Below are 21,531 nucleotides of genomic sequence, written 5' to 3' on the forward strand. Positions count from 1 at the left end.
TAGATTTTATGTGAAGTGTGGACATTGAAGTTAATAAAAGTTAATTTATTTTACATCTTAGCATAAAATGAAAGGTAGCTTAGTGGTTAAAGGCACACTTAAGTCTAGGCACTGGCAACATGGGTTCAAATCACGCCAACTCCTCTTTTTAAATAGAGACTATCTAGCACGTTTGTTGCTGAATTAGAGTCCAATGTGCCTCCATATCAGTGCATATGGGACTGTATTGACCGATACTAGGATGCACCAATAAGGTGACATATCGGACCAATACACACAACTGGCAAGATACACCTCCAATTGTAAAACATCTCGTACTGGTATCGTCTGATATCGATACAATACGCCCAATACAAGGTGTATCGTATTGATATTTTAAACATTGAATCCACATATAACTCCCACTCCCAAAACTCGGCCTATTAGGTAGCTTCTTGCTATAATTTGGATGTCTGATATAACATTTTTTTCATAATAAAAGAAAACTTTTGTTAAAAAAAAAACAGTGAGTACACCATCATGAAAGTGTTAAGCCAACATTGTGATACAAATTACTCATAAATATATGAAGGAGCAGTATTTGATAATTTTAACAAGTCCCAAAACCTATCCAAATTCTGATATGGAAACCTGAGCAAAATCTCACAGCACCAACACCCAGTTTATTATAAATTTGCCAATATCTGCCACCAACCTATCCACTCTTCTGGCCTTATCATCTTGTATTTCTTTCCTTCCAAATACCCCAGCATATTGCGAAAGGCACACAACTCCAGACTATTTTAGCTTTCTTAGTAGTTAGTACCTTGCAACTTCGGCCAATTAGAGAAAATCTCTGATGTAGTTCTTCATTAAAAGCATCTTACTCCATAAGGACATGAGAAGAATCTCCAAATGAAATTAGCCACTTACATGAGAAAAGCAAATGAAGGACAGACTCCTCAGAAAAAACACAAATAGCACCAACTAGCCATGCTGGAACCTCTATACTTCAAATGGTCTGCAGTTAGAATGCTGTCTATTGCTACAAGCCATGTAAAATCTTCCACCCTCAGAGGAATAAAGTTACCCCAAATGCCCACAAGTACCGCAGCACACTCCCCCAATAACTGCCTATCCATCTCACCAACTTGAATCATTAGTCTTAAAAAGATTGGCTTTATGTACTGCCACACTGATATAAATGATAATATAGGTGCCACCAACCTAGCTTTTGAGCCTCAAAATATTCTCTTCTCTTCTCCTCCTCTCTTCTTATCTCTATTTTCTTCTTACTTTTACTTGAATGATATGGTATTAGAGCACTTTTTTAGGTGCTAGAAGAAGATCTGTTCATGTTCTACATCAGAAACTTACCTTTTTTAATTGAAGACTGAAGAAATCCTTCTAGATCTGACCTGAAGGAGTTAGGAACCAGCCCAATCCAGCTACTGGAGCACAGACAGGCCCAACTGGGGATGCTTAAAGAGGTGCTCTCAGTGATGCTTACCCGATTCAAAAAGAGTCCTCGAATTAAATCCACGGAGAGTAATGGAGAAGGCTCCGGCCATGGCAGCAACTGGAAAAGTGGATCCACACTCTAGAGACAAGCCAAATTGGACTTCCCAATTTACTAGGTAAGTATCCTATATTTTGGATCTACAAGGCTAAGAGGTATTTGAAATACAACAAAATACCTAGACATCAGAGAATACAGATTTCCTCAGTCTACCTTGAAGGAGAACTAGAGAAGCCATATTATGGTTTCAATGGTTTAGGCTGTCTCTTCCGCAAGTTAACTGTCCGGATTTCACAAAGGCCCTCTGTGTTTGGTTTGGTCCCTCTGGATTTGAGGACTACAATGAACAGCTATCCAAATTCTGCTATTGATAAAAAAAACAGCTATCCGAATTGAAGCAGGGTGGTACTGTGAGAGAGTACTGAGTAAATTTTGAAAGGCCTGCATAAGAAAGCACTGGTCAGGTACTTCATCGGAGGCCTAAGAGACGAAAATCAAATTGAGACGTTAAGGCAATACAACCAACCTCAGTTATGGCCACAGTGGGCCTAGCCCATTTATAGGAAGCAAAATGGACCAACTTAACAAAGATCCTAAACAGAACTAAGGGCAGCCCAATTCTTAAAAACCACTTAGGACCTAGGGACCCATATAGAGCAGACACCCAAGCCCAACTTACCATTCAAGAGGTTTTCATAGACCAAAATACAAGCCGATAGAGAGAAAGGGCTATGTTATATTTGTGATGATAAGTTTGCCTCCAGCCACAAATGCAAGGCCCAACAAATTTAGTTCTTACAAACTCTGAGGACTTGGAGGACCAACCACCCAACCTGAAGTTGAACAAGAACCAGTGATACACCAAGACATTTATGGGCATGAGCCCCCTGAAATTTCCCTTCAAGCCCTGAGCCCCTGACTGGGCTGACATTAGCACAGACTATGAAAATTGAGGGGAGCCTATTGGGACAGGCTGTGTCCATTGATCCATTCTAGTGGATAGCGGCAGCACACTTAACTTCATAACAAAAGCTTTAGCCCAACAACTCAAGCTGCACAATATGCCTACTGACCGATTATCAGTCCAAGTGGCAAATGATAATCAGCTTTGTTGTGAGCGGGTATACACCACCTTGACCTAAAAAAATGCAAGGACATACATTTAAGGTATGCTCATACATTTCAATTCTCATTGCCAAAACTCCTAAATCCTTTGTGGTGGAGTGTGACGCATCTGGATTGGACCTCAGGGCTGTCTTCATGCAAGAAAGGAAGCCTATAGCTTGTTCCAGCAAAGTTCTCACTCCTACAGCCTAGACAAAGTCCACTTACATCAAGGAGTTCATAGTAGTAGTATTTGTTGTGACAAATGAAGGCCCTATTTATTGGGCCAGTTTACCATCCACACCAACCAATGCAGCTTAAAGTATTTACTTGAATAGAAGATTCTCACAGAAGAGCAACAAACAAAATCATTGGGCTATAACTATATCATTGAATACAAGCCCGGTTTAACTAATATGGTTGCTAATACCTTATCCTACAAACTGGAGTTGCCTAGCCTTACATCTTCCCAGCCTACATATCCCTTGCTAAACGCATTCAAACAGGAAGAACAACAAGATATGGGCCTGGAGGACATTCGAAGTTGCCTACCCATGACTTGTTATTTCTCCCTCACTTGATCTCTTTTAATCTTCCCTTCCTTTCTTTTCTCTTCCATCTAACATCATCTTCCAGTTAGTTCATGTATTGTTAATCTTTCAAGTTGATATTAGAAAATCCAATTGTCTTCATCTGCCAGTGCTTTTCAGAGGAGGCGAATGGTACCCACTAACATCAGTAGCATTGTAGAAGGCCTATGATCAATTACAAAAAGAACCCTAGAATCTGATAGATCTTGAGGAGGTGAATGGTGCCCACTAACATTGAAGTATGTACTTGAATGTTCTGGACATGTAATTGAAGTATGTATTTGATGTTGTTGGTGTGTCATCTAGACAACCAATGTGATAGGATGTAACCTTTTCTTTTAATAAATTTTCTTTATTCTTGATTCTTCAGAAAAAAAGGGTGATTTCCATTATAGATTTCATGATGTTTGAACGGATTGAAGCTTTTTTATACTTTTTACAGTGGAAAATACAAAAAAAATACATATTTGGATATTTCAGCTCCTGTGAATTCAGTACTTTTCTTCTTTGAGAAGGAAAAAGCAAGAAAACCTCTTTAATAGAAGCAAAAAATATGCAGTTACAACCTACAATCTATGCTGAGACCTGACTCAACCTTACAGTACTCAAAAACAGGCCAATATAAATAAAATATCTTTTACAACATAAACAGAACTTGTACTGCTAAATCACTGCTTTTTTATAGTAAGAAATAAAAAATTCATTAAAATGGACAAAAAAGAATTATAACTTCATTTAGTGAGTTTTCACCCACAACATACATGATACAACACTACAAACAGACCATTTTTTTAGGGAAAAAAAAAAGTGGTAAGTATATTGTATTAAGTATAAAAAACATGTGTCTGTACAATGAGGTTCTGTATAACTACAGAAGTATTCAAGTATCCCCAAAAAGAAGTTTACAGGCAAAAAAGAGGAAGAGAATTTGCTATCCTTGAAATAAACTGTAGCTGATAGCCATTGCCTCAGAGCCTCCACAATGCCATTGATCACTCTCTCCACAGGATTACTTTCCTTTTCAAATACCCTTGAATTCCTCTCCAACCACACCATCCACATTACTGCCAGAGGGATGGCAGACCATAAACATCTTCCTTTTTGCTCATTCCAGCAACCTTCCAACCATGTGGCAGATCCTGAACAGTGGCCTTCAATGAAGAAAGATATGATTAGAAGACTCTTCTTCCTCCATGCACAGGGGGCAGAGGGTGCCCACCAGATTTACACCCTTCCTTATAAGCATTTGCTTGGTTAGACATTTTTCCCAAGCCACTACCCAGGTGAAAAGCTACACTTTTGAGGGGGCATCAGACAACCAAATGGCTTTACTATCAAAGGAATAGGTTATATCAGAATCCAACCCTAGGTAGCATGACTTTACTGTAAAAATATCAGATTTAGACCATTTCCAGCATCTGCAATCTTGAGTAAGAAGATTAACTGTCTGAGACTGAAGCAAACCTAACAACTCAGATATCTGGAGTGGTACCCAGTCATTGAAAATTCTCCTGAACTGTGGAGTCCAGACAATAGATTTTCCATGGCATAAGAGTCTGCCACCAAAGCATTCCTATTGCTAGCCAGCATGAACAACTCCAGAAACAGCACACATATAGGTCTTTCACCACACCAAGGCTTCCATCCAGAATTTCAGCCGGCTTCTATTTCAAGTTTATATTGAATTCCTTTTAAAAAGCCTGGCAGAGCTTTATAAATTCCTCTGCACATGCTGCATCCATGAAGTTGAGTGGGGGTAGCTATGTCCCATCCATTTTTCTACAAGCCATATTTTGCTGCAATTAGTCTTCTCCAGAGTCCACCTGGTTCTGAGATAAAACGCCAGAACCATCTTCCAAGCAAAGCTAAATTAAACCTCCTGACCTTGCTGATACCCAAATCACTACTATTTAAAGGCTGACAGATCTAGCTCCCAGTTTACAATATGGTAATTAAGTCCTTCCACCCTACCCACAAAAAATCCCTCATAGATCTCTCAATTTTTTCAGCTACCTCTACTGAAATAAGTCTCTCTGGGTAAGTTAGAGAAGAGGGAGGGAAGGGGTTAGGCACCCCTCTCTCCTGTCAGTGTGAGTGCAATTCCCTATCCAGATTTTAAACAAGGATGAAATATAGAACCTTAAAACAATTCAGGAACGAGTGATGATATCTGTGGACTAAAAGGTGTCAAGTATGGCAAGAAGCTTCTCTAACGTGTCCCAGCCCTCAACCTCGTATTCGGGTGTGGGAACCCTTAGAGGAGCATAGAGGTAGGCAAGTACACACCATCCCCTTTTTTTATCTAAGGTTCCCAGCACCTTTACCCAGCGAATTCAAAGAGCCTGACCACAAGGAGATCAAACTTCCATGGGCATTCCTCAATCAATTCTTCATACGCAAGTAAGTGCTTTCAAACATCGAGAGATGATAAGAAGAAATCAGAAAATAGAGAAAGAACGATTTAGATGAGAAGGCAGATAAATAATTAAACCAAAACCCTTTTAAAGGGAAACAGATTAAGAAAAACCTTGAACCAGCAACCAAGAAAGTTTTTTTATTAAGATAATAGCAACTCAAGGATTTTATCTTATCGAGATAAAATGAAAATGGGAAAAATAAACCATTAAATACTGGCGACAATCCCAAACATAACACAACGATAAACACCCATACTGATAGAAGTTGAAGTTCCAAACCCCAATCTCTTGAACACAAATTGCAATATAAAACAAGCAAATAACGCTTAGAAATCAATCTATCCATCAAGCAAAAAAAAAAAAAAAAAAGATTAGAAATCAATCTATCCATCAAGTGAGGTAGATGGCTTACCTCTATTGCAGCCTCTGTAGGAAAGAATAAATGATGCTGCTGAAGTGAATCAGTTACTGTAAAATTGAAGCAAGGCTAGGTAGTATGAGATTCCTCGCGTAAATCTGAGTTCATTGTGCTCCTAAATGCTGAGTTCGTAAAAATAATAGATGACGCTTGGACAGAGAAGTGGCAGCCGCAATCTGAGATGAGGAATGCCTCGATCATCTCAGGCTAAACACCGGAGAATGGGTAGGGTCTGAAATCTTTGTAGTTCAAGACATTGCATAGTTCGGTTGATGGCCAAAACGCTCAATTCTAGATTGTACAGCGGATGGGAGACGATGTGCAGCAGCAGTAATGGTTGCAGTGGGTTTAGACGACGGTGGAACTGAAGAGTTGGATCAGAGAGGAGATGGTCTACCCTCCCCTTTCTACGCTCCCGGCGGTTAGCTCTGATTATATATTTTATATATATATATATATATATAAAGGTAAAGATATAAGTTAAAAATGTCTTCCTAAATTTATGATTTTCTATGGACCCGTTTGGTAAGTTTTTTAGGATGATTTTTGATAGCTCTAAAAGTCAAAAGACGTTGGTAGGTTCTGGGATCAAATCCCGCTGCCACCAAGAAAGGGGATGGGCTACCCCCTCTTGTGCAGCATCATGAAACGAAAAAAAAAGTAAAATAAAATAAAAAACGCATTTAATTTTTGCATGAAGATCTGAGTAACTTGAAGCTAGCTTGGCAGATACATGTATTTTAGTGTGAGAATAAAATGCGAAAAAGTGAAAAACTTTATTTGGAGCTTCCCAAAATCAGCCCAAAATAGGCTTCTTGCATCTTTTTGGATCTCTGGATTTTGGCGACTAAATCTTTCATGAACCAAATGGGAATAAACTGAAAATCAATATGCCCGACTTGTAAATAGCCAAAAGATCATGTTGAAAGACGCACTATACGGACCCTATATTAAATACCTATATAGACTTTTTATACTATAAATATAAAAACCAAAAAAAAAGCAAACCGTTTTTTGTAGAATTCACAGCTGCACCCCACAAGACATCCCAACCGTGTTTTGAGAACATCTCCCCATGACAAGTACAAAGATGTTTTGTCATGCATACTGAGATGCCCATGTAGGGTATTTTTGGTGCACAGATGTGAATTTGTCTTTTTAGAGAAGTTAATTGGAATTAATTTTAAACTAATGAGGACCTTTGCAATGAAGAATGCAAAATTGAAGATGGAGCTCTACTACATTTTCAATTAAATGGTGTTCATCTAAGTTCAGTCCAAGTATTATTTTTTGGGGTTATGTCTAGTTTATCCAGTTACAATCTAAGTTGCGCTTTAGTGGAGTGGCCAACTTCTTATCCTATACATAAATTTGTATTTTTTTTTTTTGTATCTTAAAGCTAACTTTTATTAAATTTTTTGGAAAAAGATTTTTGTATTGATCTATTATTAGTTTTATGTTATTTTTAGGTAAAATTATAGATAAACCTTTTAAAACAATTCTACGACCCTAAGAAAGGCCCCCTATAGTTTTGACAAAAAAAGTTCAAATGCCTCATTTTCCTCTCTTTGGAAACAATGATATTAAAGTTACTAAAATACCCTTATCATTGTTAATGCATTACCATACATAATTTAAAGTTTCAACTTTATCCTCTACTAGTCTATTTTGATAGACAACTTTCAAAAAATAATTCTCTTACTCTTTTTGGATAAATGTAAAAGCGTTGAAGTGAAGCAAAGTTTATGCATTAGATCAACATTTTTTTTTATTTGGAATGCTAATTAAAGGAAGGTAATTGCACCTTTTTTAAAAACAACTAGCAGTCACCCATGTGATGCACAGGAAAAATTGAAAGATTTAATAATTTTATTTATTATTAATTAATATTAAATTAATAATCAAAATTTGTTGTTAATTAACTTAAAGTATTCAAAGTTATTGTTAATAACTAAAATTTCAATAATTATATTTTCATTTAATGTTGATTTACAGAAGATAATTACTGTTAATTTAATATGAACAAAATTTTTTAATAAATTTAGTTTTATTAATAATTTATAGTAATTTTAATAATTGTTATTATTTTTAAATGAAATTATGATTAACTTTAAATAAATAAAAATAATTACAACAACTAACATTTTTATTAATTTCACTAATAATTTATAGAAATGACAACATGGTGGGTTCAGGGGCGGGGCACCCCATCATTGTTCCTACCCCTGTAGTCAAGACACTCTACCCAATTCATGCACCATCCCTAGTGTCAGGTGGGTTCAAGGCAAAGCAATCACTCCTCAATGATGGGCAAGTTTAGGGGCAAGGCACCCCACTCCTCATCAAGGATTGGGAATCCTCAAACTTCCCAGTCCTATCCCAATATTGTGCAAGTTCAAGTAGAAGTGTAAACCCGGTTGTGCTGGGCCGAGCCTTGGGCCAAGCTATGAGAGGTCCATTTAAAAAAAAATTGAAAAAGATATTTAAATTTTTATTTCATATGATTTTTTATGTATAAAATTGTTTATATATACAATTAGACATATTCATGGGCAAGGTATCCTGACGGCCCAGCCTAGACTGACCCGTTATTTTTCTGGCTTGGACAAAATTCTAGGCTTATGGGCTCGAGCTTGAGCTTTCTCAAATAAGCCTGGCCCGATACTATGACATATGTAAAAATTACTTATGCTATATATAATAAATATCAATTTACTATTAGGAAGTATTAATTAGTTTAATAATTTAATAAATTAAAATTACTGTTAATAGTTAATTTAATAAATTATAATGTAATAATTTATTAAATTAGTTTAAATGTAATTTTCTACTATTTATAGATTAAATTACAATTAGTGTTCATTATAGTTTAAAAATAATTATTGTTAATTATATTACTATTAATAATTAAAATACATTATTTTTTCATTATTATTCAATATTTTTGCAATAAAATATAACTAATTTAATTTTTAATATTTTAATTAAACTTTAGGTTTTTCAAAATTTTTGGATTTTAATTCATTTTTAGTGCTTTTCATTATTATTTAGTAACTTTTGCATATGAGTATTTTTCAATAAAATTTCAGTATTTTCATCATATTTTTTTGCATAAAAAAATTAATTTGCATATGCTTTAGGTTTTGTAGAATTTTTGGAGTTTTAATTAATTTTTGGTGTTTTTTTTCATTATTATTTAGTAATTTTTGCATATGAGTATTTTTCAATTTCAACATTTATTTTTGCATATTAGTCACTACAAAATTAATTTTCATATGATTTCAGTAAAAAAATTAAATAACTAAATAAATACCATAGCTAATAAACAATACAACTAATTTTCAATATTTTTCAATAATTTATGGCATAGGTATTTTTTTAATAATTTTTATTTTTTAATAATAAAATACTATTAATTGTATTTTAATTATGTTCAGTAAATACGCTTATTAATATAAAATATATAGATTTTCAAAAATTTTAATTATTTTTAGCTTTTTAATTATGTTTAGTTTTTTCAGAATTTTTTAGATTTTTAATTATTTGTTGGTATTTTAAAACTATCAATTATTATTTTTGTTAATGTTTATTAAGGTCTTGACTCATAAGTTATCTAATAATATAATTAAAACTATTAATTAATATTTTTATATTTAGATTTATTAGTTTTATTAGCATTTATTAAGTTGGATTTTTAAGTGTAATTGAAACACATTTTTAATATTTACTAAGTTTTGTTAATATTTATTTTTAGTGAAAGTTAAGTGGATTTTTAAATTAATATTTTTTTAATGTTTAACCTCAACCTATTATATTATTTGATTTATATCATGCTTTTCAAAACCGGATCGGACCAGAAAAACCGAAAACTGGTAAGGTGACCAGTTCCGTTTTACCTCAGAACTGTTATTTCGCTAAAAACTGTTGATTTGGTCAACAAATTGATGACCCAGGTGGTCAAACCATTTGAACCATCCAACAATTTTGGTTGCTTTTTTTTTATTTTTTAATTTTTTGTTAGAATGGGTTGTCCATTCGATTCGAACGGTCAGACCATTCGACCTAGGAACTAGACCTCTGACTAGTTCATTGTCTGGTTCAATTTTAAAAACCTTGATTTATATTATTCATATTCAATCTATTCTCTCTCTCTCTCTCTCTCTCTCTCTCCCTCCCTCCCTCCCTCCCTCCCTCTCTCAAGTGTAATAATAATATGCATTAAAATAAGAGGCATTGGAAAATCCAAAGTTCTCTCTCTCTTAAATGTCTTTTTTTAAATGTAATAACAACATGCATTAAAATAAGAGGCCTTGGAAAACCCAAAGGTCTCTCTCTAATAGTGTGCAACTTTATTCATCTAATCAAGATAAAAAATAATTACTGTTTTATATATTTAAAACAAAATAAAATAAGAAAAAATGGACAAGATAGATAAATAGCTTCTCTCAAAGGAGAGACATGCTGCTGACATGGACATACCATAAATATATATATATATATATATATATATATATATATATATATATATATAGAGAGAGAGAGAGAGAGAGAGAGAGAGAGAGAGAGATAGATAGATAGATGGATAGATAGATAAGGGAGGTTTTTGTTAAGGTCAAAACACTAGGGAATTTCATAAGATTGTTAGAAAACCCAAGGATGTTTTTATAGTTCTCCTTATTTTTAAATGAAATTTAAAATGATTTTAAAATAATTAATCTGTGTTTAAACTAACATTTTTTATTAATTTTTGAAATTAGTAAAAATTGAATTTATTTAAGTATATTAAGTTTTTACTAAATTTAAATTCCTTATGAAATTTAATTAACTATTTAATTTTTATTTTTTAGTGAAACTTAAAGTTGGTTTTAAATTAATAAAATTTAATTATTGAACTAATAATTGTTAGATAATCTTGTATTAGTTTTATATTAATTTTAAATTGATATTGGTTTTTAATTTATCTTATTCCTTTTATTAATTAAATTCTTTTTATTATATTAGTAAAAACATTTTTATCAATAACAATAATTAATAATTGCTTTTATTTTATTTAATTAACTTACTAGATTATTTTATTATGATTAATTAAGTTTTATTATTTTCAAATGGATTATAAGTTTAAATGGAAGTAGATTATTTATAGCAAAATAATATATCCTTGAATGTCACAATTTCAATTTAATTAATCTTTATTGATAGTTACAATTTAATGCAAATTATATAGATAAATTTAATGAACTTTATGCAATTTAATGGAGTAATGGAGATGATAGAGAATTAGTGGCATGAGTTATTCAAGGAGAGAGTTAATGCCATAATTGTTGAGGAGATATTATTAAAAGAGTTATTGAGAGAGAGAGAGAGAGAGTTAATGATGTTTTGAAGAGGAGAGTTAAAACTCTTAAAGGTGATTGGTCACTTTGTGATTTTGTTCAATTTTAATATTAGAATATTCAAAAAAACGAGAAAAAAGATAGTTGCCTTTGAGAAGAAACTAGAAAAGAGATAAGTGGACTTGAAAATAAACCATAGGGTAGGAAAGTGCTAGCTTGGCACATTGCATTTTAATATATAGATATAGATTAATGCAAGTAAAGGGAAGGACTCAAAGAGCCCTTTATATAGAGTTTCCTACACTCCTAACTCATCAAGTTGTTGACACCTCATTTTGACTAATAAAATCCTTAATTGTGAACAAAAATTAAAAACAAAACAGATATGTATCCAAACCCCAACAATTTACACAATTTTAGACAAGTTGCGGTAAGCTTGAAAAAGAGGCAATTACACGACTACTAGCCCCATGAATGACACCTTAGATTTTGCTTATTACATTTCACTTGGTTTTTTTTTTTTTTTTTGCCTCTTTTGACCAAAAAACTTTGTTTTTTTGGGGGGGCTCCCGAGGTGGCTTGTTGTTGGGTCTCTCGAGGTGGAGAGCTACAATGAGAACGAGATCCCCGAGATGGGAATAAAGTTGTAGAGTGGTCGGATGTGTTTATAGGCATGATTCTTGATTGCGCGGAAGAAAACATGGAAATAACTTTTTGTACGTTTCCCACATACAACGCCAATTTGATACTGCCCGACCCAAGGTGTCCCAAATTGAGGTCGCAGTCAGATAATCCTACCAACTGTCAAATTTGAGGTGGAAGAATGAAGTTGCATAAAAAGATTTGAAACCAAGGAAAAGATTAGAGGCCTAAGGAGTTGTTCCACGGGTAGGTACTCCGATGCTTAAGTCAGTAATAAGAGAGATGGGTGGTTGGGCCGAGCAGTTGAGAATAATGTTGGTTCGAGCAAGAGAAGTAGAATAACAATATGAAAGTTTGAAGAGTGAAAAATCCTTTATCTTGAGTAGAGGTTACCTATTTATAGCCGAAGATCCATGTCCAATTCGGTCGAGGCTTTCGAGGTTGTCGGGATAAGGTTACTCGTCGTGGTCTTCGAGATAGGTCCTCTTCCTCGGTGGGGTTGTCTTCTTTATCTGTATGGGACTTGTCTTATTGGTCGCGTTTATCCATCCTATGTGGTGTCGACGTGGCTGAGGAGATAAGGCGGCCACATAGGCCACCATGTGGCACGCAGGGCCAGCTCAACCATAGCACAAACATTATGTCCTAGTTTCTTGCAATAGTAACACGCCTTGGATTTATCATAGTGTTGTGGATATCTACTCTTGCTTCTCCCCCAATTATCTATAACAAGTGCTTCACCTTGGGCTGAACCAGATGTCTTTCTTCAAGTTTCTTCATTCAATAAACTCATTGTAACTTGACTCATTGTGAGAGCCCCATTGGGTGCAGAGTTACTTTGAGACACCACCAATGTCTCCTAACTATTTGGGAAAAAACTAAGCAACAACAAGGCTTGCAATTTATCATCTAACACCATTTTCACATAGGAGAGCTGATTTACAATTCTTTGCATTTCATTCAAATGCTCCGCAATTGATGTACCTTCCTTGAACTTTAAGTTCACAAACTTTCTAATCAAGAAAGCTTTGTTTCCCACTATTTTTCTTTCATATAAACTTTCCAACTTTTTCCAAAGAGAGTGTGTTGAAGTTTTTGTAAAAACATGGTAGAAGACACAATCCTCGATCCATTGTCTAATAACACCTACATCTTTTTTGTTAAGTTTCTTCCATTCCTTAATTGACGTCTCATCCAACTTGCCTTCTTCTCTCCTTCAATAGGTCCATACAAGTGCCTATAATACAACAAGTCTTCCATTTTTGGTTTCCAAATGGTCCAATTTTTCCCATTCAGCTTAACCATACCACTTGTACCAACATCTATGATTTATACACCCAAATTACTTCAACCAAAGCTCTGATACCACTTTGTTAGGATTGAAATTCCTTATTAACAGTGTGCAAAATTAACAGTGTAAATAACAAATAATAGCCAAAGAGAAAAATAATCAAACACCACAAGAGAGAAATAGAACACCAAAAATTTTTAACATGGAAAACCTCTTCAACATGGAGTAAAAACCATGGGTCACTAACCAAAAAATTTTCCACTATCCACAAGATTAATGGGAATTACAACCTTTCTGGTTCCAACTAGGGAATAGCAACTTCAAGAGACAAGAACTCTCTCTTGGAGATACAAAATAGTCATCAAACTAGATATATTTCAACAAACAAACTTGAGAAAGATCTCACAAAACAAGTTGCCCAAACCCTCTCCAAAACCACTGTTGAAGAGCCAAGAAAACCCACCAAATCCTTAGTGAAAAAGAGTAAAACAACAGCCACAATGTTTGATTGAAAGTGCTCTTGTTCATGTGCCAAGAAGTTTGAATCGCTTCTTCTCTTATAAAAGAGGAATTTTCTTTTCCCACTTTCTTCTTCTCTCTTCTTCTCAAAGAGGATACCAACATGAGTGTCAAGAATGCCAAGAGACTCTTTTCACCAAGACAAAATGAGGCTTGTTGAGAAAGCCAAATGATAGTGGAGAGTGGGTCCTACCATCCACTAATATATACCAAGACAAGACAATTTGTCTCATTCTCACTAATGACAGGACATTAAAAGTCTTAACTTTATTTTGTCTTTCTTTTTTTTTCCAACTTTCTCCGGTTACATGTTCGGCAAGAGTCCCCAACACATGAGTGGGCCCCACCTCCACATGAAGAAAACCCAATAGACCAATGTTAGTGATCAAGGGAATTAGTGAACCAGTGATGGAGGGAAGGGTTTGGAATTTGGATGTTGTCATTTAGCCGACTTCAATCATATATATTCTCAATTCCTCTTGTATTCCCCAAGGGGAAGAAATATGCAAATTTGTTTTGGCTTTGACAGATGAAATAGAGGGAGAAGAGAAAAAGGGGGAAATGGAGAAAGAAAAAGAAGAAACAAAGAGAGAGAAAGAGAGAGGGAGAGAGAGACAGTGAATAGGGTAGCTCTAGTAGGGGTGCAAAATGGATCAGATTATGATTCGACCCGAATCCAAACCTTTTTTTTGTTATATTTGGATAATGCTTCGTCGGATTTTTTCAAAACGGAACGGATGATAAGGATCCGGTTGAAAAGTCGGATCGAATTCAAATCACTCCTATCCGATGTGATATATATAAAGGCATGTATATATTAATATATTTCTAAATATGCTTATATTGCATTTTTTATAAAAAATAAATTATAGAAAGACATGCATATATTAATATATATGGTGAATATTGTTGAAAAATACTTGTATTTTTTGTTTTTCTTTATATAAACTATTATGTTTTATTTTTCTTTTAATAATTTAATATAGTTTTTCAATGGATCAAATTCAGATATTTAACATCCTTAATGGATTTAAATTTGAATCACCATTTATGAGATCCTATTGGATCTTAAGGTTAAATTGAATTTAGGATATGTGTTGTTGGATCAGATTTAGATATACTTCAATTTGAATATGATTCGATATGTTTGCATCCCTAAGTTCTACTCAATTTGCTAACACTTGACGAACAAGATAATCTGTGCTTCTTATTCTTTATTTGACCTTCTTAAAATGAAAAGGACTTTGGAATTTAAATGAGTAGGGTTTTAGGTTTTTTTGTACTTCTTGGGTTTTTAGGAAGTATTTTTGTCATTTTGGGGAGGCCAAACCGAGATTCCTATTATATAGAGGGGATCTATAGGCTAATGCGTGAAGGGTCAAGATTAACATGTAGGTGGAGAGTTGTCTAATGTGTGCAGGCTAATCAGATTGATCGAAACAAATCCTTTTTAAGGTATTTATGGGTGAACATTGGCAAGATGGGGTTTTTAGTGCTCTAGATTGATTGGTGGGGTCTAATTGGCTCAAATGTGTATAGATAAGGAGAATCTGAGGTATAAACATTCTAACATGTAGGAAAGCCTAGAATGGAATCTTTGTCTAATAGAGGAACAAATAAGGGAATTTGGGGATGAAATTTAATAAGATTGGGTTTGCGAAGAGCATGGATGAATTGGCAGGGTTTGCTTAATTCAAATATGTTCAGATTGAGGGAATTAGATGTATGAGCCGGTATTTTGATATGTAAGAAAGCCTATAACAAAATCTTCATATAATGGATAGGCAAATTGAGGAATTTTAATTTGAAATTTAACAGGATACAGTTTTTGAGGGGCCTAAATGAATTGACAAGGTTTGATTAATTCAAATGTGTTCAAATTAGGGGATCAAAGGTATAAACATTTTGACATATGACAAAGCTCATAATTGAATCTTCATGTAATAGATAAGCAAATGGATGAATTTTGAGTTGGAACTTAACAAGGCTAGGTTTTTAAGGGGCTTGGACAAATTGATAGGGTTTAATTTATTCAAATGTGTTTAGATTAAGGGAATCAAAGCTATGAACGTTTTGACTTACAAAAAATCCCGAAATACAATCTTCATATGACAAATGGGCAGATGGAGGAATTTGGAGTTGAAATTTCATGGGTAGGTATTTTAGGTTGTTCGAAGTCTAATGGTAGTGCCTGTAGATTTAGGGATGTTAAGAGCATGAGAATTTGGGTTGTGGGTGTTTCGGCTAACAAGAAAGCCTAGAATGGAATCTTGATTTGATACAAGGGTAACGAACAAGATGGATCTTCAATCGGATGGGTAAAATAAGAGAACTAAGGGTTGAAATTACCATATATAGGTCATGCAGAGTTAACTAGTGACTCTCATAATGGTCATATAAGATGGATCTTCTTATCTTTTTTATATGATTTTTATTATCTTCATTAACATTTTTTGATTAGTTTATTTAATGGGATATAACTTCTTGAGGAAAACTAATGCCAGAGACTTTGAAAACAAGATAATTAATGAATTGATAAATTCTCTGCCATAAGAGGCATTGGTGCCACAAAAGACTTCGATGCCATAAGGGACTTTGAAATAATTAATTAAAATTTTAAATGACTTTTTTTTTTTTTGTGAAGGATTTTAGAATTAATATGATTAGATGAAAAATATTGATTTAATTACCATAAATGACATTAATATTGCGAGGGACTTTGAAACTAATATGATTCAAATATGAAATTAATGATTTTTAACTGAAATAATGATGATTTGTTCACCATAAGAGACTTTGGTGCCACATAGGATTTTAATGACACGAAGGACTTTGAAACCAATGCAATTGAATGAAATATTCATGATTTTTTTTTTTGTTGTAAGGGATTTTAAAACTAATATAATTAAATAAAACATTAACAATTTCATTGCCGCGAGGGACTTTAGAATTAATATGGTTAAATGAAACATCAATGATTTACTCTCCACTAAGTGACTGAAATTTATGCAATTAAATGGCAGTTGATGATTATTTTCACCAAGGGACTTTATAACTTATATGATTAAATGAACCATTAACAATTTCTTCGCCACGAGAAACTTTAGAACTGATATGATTAAATGAACGAACATTGATTTCAATGTCATGTGGGCGGGAGACTGATAAAATTATTTACTCGCCATGAGGGATTTTGAAACTAATGCAATTAAATAACAGTTGATGATTTCTTCGTCGTAAGAAACTTTAGAACTGATATGATTAAAGGAAACATTAACAATTTCTTTGCCACAAGGGACTTTAGAACTTATATGGTTAAATGAACAAATATTGATTTATATGCCACAGGGCCGGAGACTAATACAATTAATTGAAACATCAACGATTTACTATGCACAAGGGACTTTGGTGATGTAAGGGACTTTGATGCCACAAAAGGTTTTGAAACCGATGCAATTAAATGCCAGTTGATGATTTCATTGCTACAATACAATTAAATGAGAAATTAATGATTTTTATGCTAGGAGGTGAGAGATTTTAAAACTATTACAATTAAGTGAAACATTGATAATTTCTTTGCCACAAGAGGCTTTGGAATTGATATGGTTAATTAAAATTTTAATGATTTTTTTCTCAGTCACGAGGGATTTTGATGTCATAAGGGACTTTGAGATTAAGATGATTAGCTAAAAATAATGATTTTCTTTACCACAATGGACTTAAAAACATGACATGATTAACTAAAAAAAATCAACAATTCTTCTACCATAAAGGAATTTTAGAGGAAATTTGGAAATGATTAATCAAATGAGAAAATGCAAAATATTAATGAAGGATGTAATGTGAAATGTGAGATATTAAAAAATTGTTTAAAACCAAATACATGAAAAGGACATGCAAAAGGCCATATTAATTTCGAAAAGTAAAATAATGAATGCTTAAAAGATGGAACTCAAATTGTCCCCAATTTCTCTAAAAGTCGTTGGGCACCACACATGAAGAGGTACCCCTGAAACAGTTAGCCGTTCCTCAGAATGTAGACAATAGCTAGAGAAATGAACAACCAAGCACATTACGAGGAGGAAATCTTCCCGTTCTAGTAGCCCTTCCTCTGAATCTCAGCGAAGCACCAATAACTTTTACCTTCACACATCCTGTCTCAGAGATGCCTAAAGATGCCATAATTACTAAAATTGATTGAAATTATTTGAGAAATCGAGTATCGGGTTGAGTCGGGTCAGTTTGGTCGGTTCTTACCCTTTTCTTTTCTGAACAGCCCTATTGAAGAGGAGTTCTTAATCAATAATTTATATCATTCTCAAAATTTTAAAATTCACCCCTAAACCATAAGCATACTCATAATTAATAGACCTTTTGACCAAGTTGGCACAAGAGATTCAGATCAAATCTGAATACGATCCATGTCCAATATAGATTTCCAATTGAATTGGATTATATATATAGATATGAAGTTTCAACAATTGGATCAGACTAGAATGTAAGTGGATTTGATCCAACTGCAACCCAATTAGAGCCATAAAGAAATGACCAACTTTTATGTGTGCTATGCCAATCATTTTAATAGACATGGCATATATATTAATTTGCACTATCACTAGGGTTTTTTATTAGTTGCTGCAGCCAGTTTTGGAGTTCCAAGGGTAGGCATAGAATTTAATCCAGACTGGTTGTTGACGACTTGGTCGTTATCAGTTTGTGGTCAAATGTTCAAGTTTAGGCAATACTCCGAGATTAGGGCAAGTCTGTAAGAGAGTGCCAAATGAACGCCCCCAACACCACCAGATGAAGAAGCCAGAAATGGCCACGAGATGACCATTATAGGAGAGAGATGGTTGAAGAGTCTGTCATCGCCCTTTCTAGACAACCCATCATTCCCTCCTCTCCCTCCATATAACACCTTGCCTTCTCTTCCATTGCAGCTTTCTTCTTATGCAGCCTTGGGCCTCTCCAAGGTTGTAGAGCGGCATCGCTGAAGCAACCAAAATGCAGGCCCTGGGCTGCCTTTTCATCCTCTTTCTCCTCCTCTTCTCCTCCCAGCCTTCCTTCTCCTCCACCCTCTCCCAAGCCGAGGCCTCCTTCATTGCTAGCCGCCAGCTCCTAGCCCTCCCTGAGAATGGTTATCTTCCCCATGATTATGAGTATGAGATTGACGTGAAGGTGACATTCGCCAATTCAAGGCTTCGCCGGGCTTACATCGCTCTCCAGGCATGGAAGAAGGCCATCTACTCCGACCCATACAACGTTACAGGCAACTGGGTTGGTCCCAATGTCTGTTCCTACAATGGTGTCTTCTGTTCAGTTGCAGCCGATGACCCCCAGGCCAGCGTCGTCGCCGGTGTTGATCTTAACAATGCCGACATAGCCGGGTTCCTTCCCCTTGAACTTGGACATATGACCGACCTTTCGCTCTTTCACGTCAACTCCAATCGCTTCTGTGGAATCGTTCCCAAGAGCTTCTCTAAGATGGAGATTCTCCACGAGTTAGACCTAAGCAACAACCGCTTCGTTGGGCCGTTCCCGGAGGTGGTGCTCTCCATTCCAAAGCTCAAGTACCTTGACATCAGATATAATGACTTTGAAGGTCCACTGCCTCCCGAGCTGTTCGATAAGGACCTGGATGCAATATTCTTGAACGACAACCGATTCGAAGACACCATCCCTGAGAATCTCGGAAACTCACCGGCTTCGGTCATTGTTTTTGCGAATAACAATCTTAGTGGGTGCATCCCCCAGAGCATTAGCAAGATGAAACACACATTGAATGAGATTATATTCTTGAACAACCACCTCAGTGGCTGCCTGCCGCCGGACATCGGGTTGCTCGAGAATGTTACAGTTTTTATTTCTGCATCCAACTCGTTTTCTGGTATCTTGCCTAAGAGCCTCTCTAGCATGAAGAGTTTGGAGCTGCTAGATGTCTCGGACAACCATTTAACAGGATTTGTTCCGGAGAATATATGTAAATTGCCTAGTTTGGGGAATTTCACCTTCTCGTATAATTACTTCAAGGGTGAGTCGCCAGCTTGTGTAACATCAAAGCAGATGGATGTTGTGTTTGATGATACAAGCAACTGCTTGCCTGATCGTCCTAAACAAAAGACAAGTAAAACTTGCATGCCGGTGGTGAACCGACCGGTGGATTGTGGAAAGTCCAAGTGTGCTGGTTCATCATCTCCATTGCCATCTAGACCAACACCTCCTGATCCCCCCCACCGTGAATCTCCAATCGTGCGAACAAGAAGTCCTCCACCACCTCCACCTGTGTACTCTCCACCACCACCAGTTTCTTCTCCCCCACCTCCACCAGATCATTCTCCGCCACCTCCGCCTGTGTATTCTCCACCACCACCACCACCACCACCGGTGTACTCTCCTCCTCCCCCAGTCCATTCTCCACCACCACCTGTCCACTCTCCTCCTCCCCCAGTCTATTCTCCACCCCCACCTGTCCACTCTCCTCCTCCTCCCCCAGTCCATTCTCCACCACCACCTGTCCATTCTCCTCCTCCCCCAGTCCACTCTCCACCACCACCTGTCCACTCTCCTCCTCCCCCTGTCCATTCTCCTCCTCCCCCAGTCCACTCTCCTCCTCCTCCAGTCCATTCTCCACCACCACCTGTCCACTCTCCACCCCAACCCGTGTACTCCCCACCACCACCTATCTACTCTCCACCACCACCACCACCACCACCTTCTCCATCTCCTCCTCCTCCTGCACACTCACCACCTCCCCCAAGCCCCGATTTCATCCTCCCTCCACACATAGGCTTCCAGTATTCATCGCCTCCTCCACCAATGTTCCCAGGCTATTAAGTAGTGATTCTAAAATTAAATCCCCCTCCACTATTTTTATTTCATGGCCCTACAAAATATATATACTTACGGTAGATTCACTGTTTAACAAGAAGTAATAGCTTTCTCGAGAGGGATCACTCATCTCTATAAAAAATCAGAACGGCAATACAAGCGTCATCATGTAATTTTGAGAAATTAATAGAGATGAAGCATATACTTTTCATATTTCATATCGCAATATCCTTTATTATTGTATTTGCATGTCTTATGGAAATTAGGCAAATAAGATTGCTTTGGAGGGTCTGTCCATTCAAATCATTTCATGCCCACCACTTATCAGCGTTTGGATTGTTTTGGGAGAAATTCTCACTCATACCAACTATATTAACTGCTAGTGTTTGATTAAAATAAGTAACTGTTCAAATGAAAAGGACAAAAGCAAAGGTATAAGTGTATAACAAACATAATGGGAGATATAACTAAATGAAAGATTTAGATTGGACTGAAAATAATCTCACCGAACTGGTTAATTTGTAGTGAGGTGTTAATATTATATTTATATTAAACTTTTACAACAGCTACAAATTTGAAGTACAAATTTAAACTTCAAAATACAAATAATGTTAATCTGGCCAGTCAAGAATAATCTTATATGTCAAGGCTGTTATTTGACTGAGGAGATAAGGATTATCACTAGACCTGTTCATGGTATATGGGCCCGCGGGTTTAAACTCAGGCCAAAAAGCCCGACTAGCAATAAATTCGAGCCGGGCTCGGGATTTGCCAAAATATCCTGGCCTGAGCCCGGCCCGATCGACCTATAAATAAACCTAAAAGCCCTATTCGAATACCTCTCTTTTTTTCACCTCTTTCCCTTATTTTTCCAGTCGAACCCTTCTTTTC

General features: G+C 35.6%; 1 protein-coding gene and 1 pseudogene across 2 annotated transcripts in view; one reads left to right on the plus strand and one right to left on the minus strand.

The window, feature by feature from the left end:
• Window positions 1–6,502, minus strand: part of LOC148845650 (vacuolar protein sorting-associated protein 26A-like) — a 60,781-nt gene extending 54,279 nt beyond the window's left edge. Inside the window, exon 1 of the mRNA XM_088953932.1 lies at window positions 6,022–6,502. The gene's annotated coding sequence lies outside the window, so the exon portion shown is untranslated. The remainder of the gene's footprint in view (window positions 1–6,021) is intronic.
• A 12,175-nt stretch (window positions 6,503–18,677) lies between these two features.
• On the plus strand, window positions 18,678–20,858 carry LOC148845651 (leucine-rich repeat extensin-like protein 7 pseudogene; annotated as a pseudogene). The gene has a single exon (XR_016102004.1). The product of XR_016102004.1 is annotated as a leucine-rich repeat extensin-like protein 7 pseudogene (transcript).
• Window positions 20,859–21,531: the final 673 nt, after the last annotated feature.

The sequence above is a fragment of the Nelumbo lutea genome, chromosome 7 (assembly GCF_056320005.1).
Source record: "Nelumbo lutea isolate HS-2025 chromosome 7, American lotus-T2T, whole genome shotgun sequence".
NCBI classification, from domain to species: Eukaryota; Viridiplantae; Streptophyta; class Magnoliopsida; order Proteales; family Nelumbonaceae; genus Nelumbo; species Nelumbo lutea.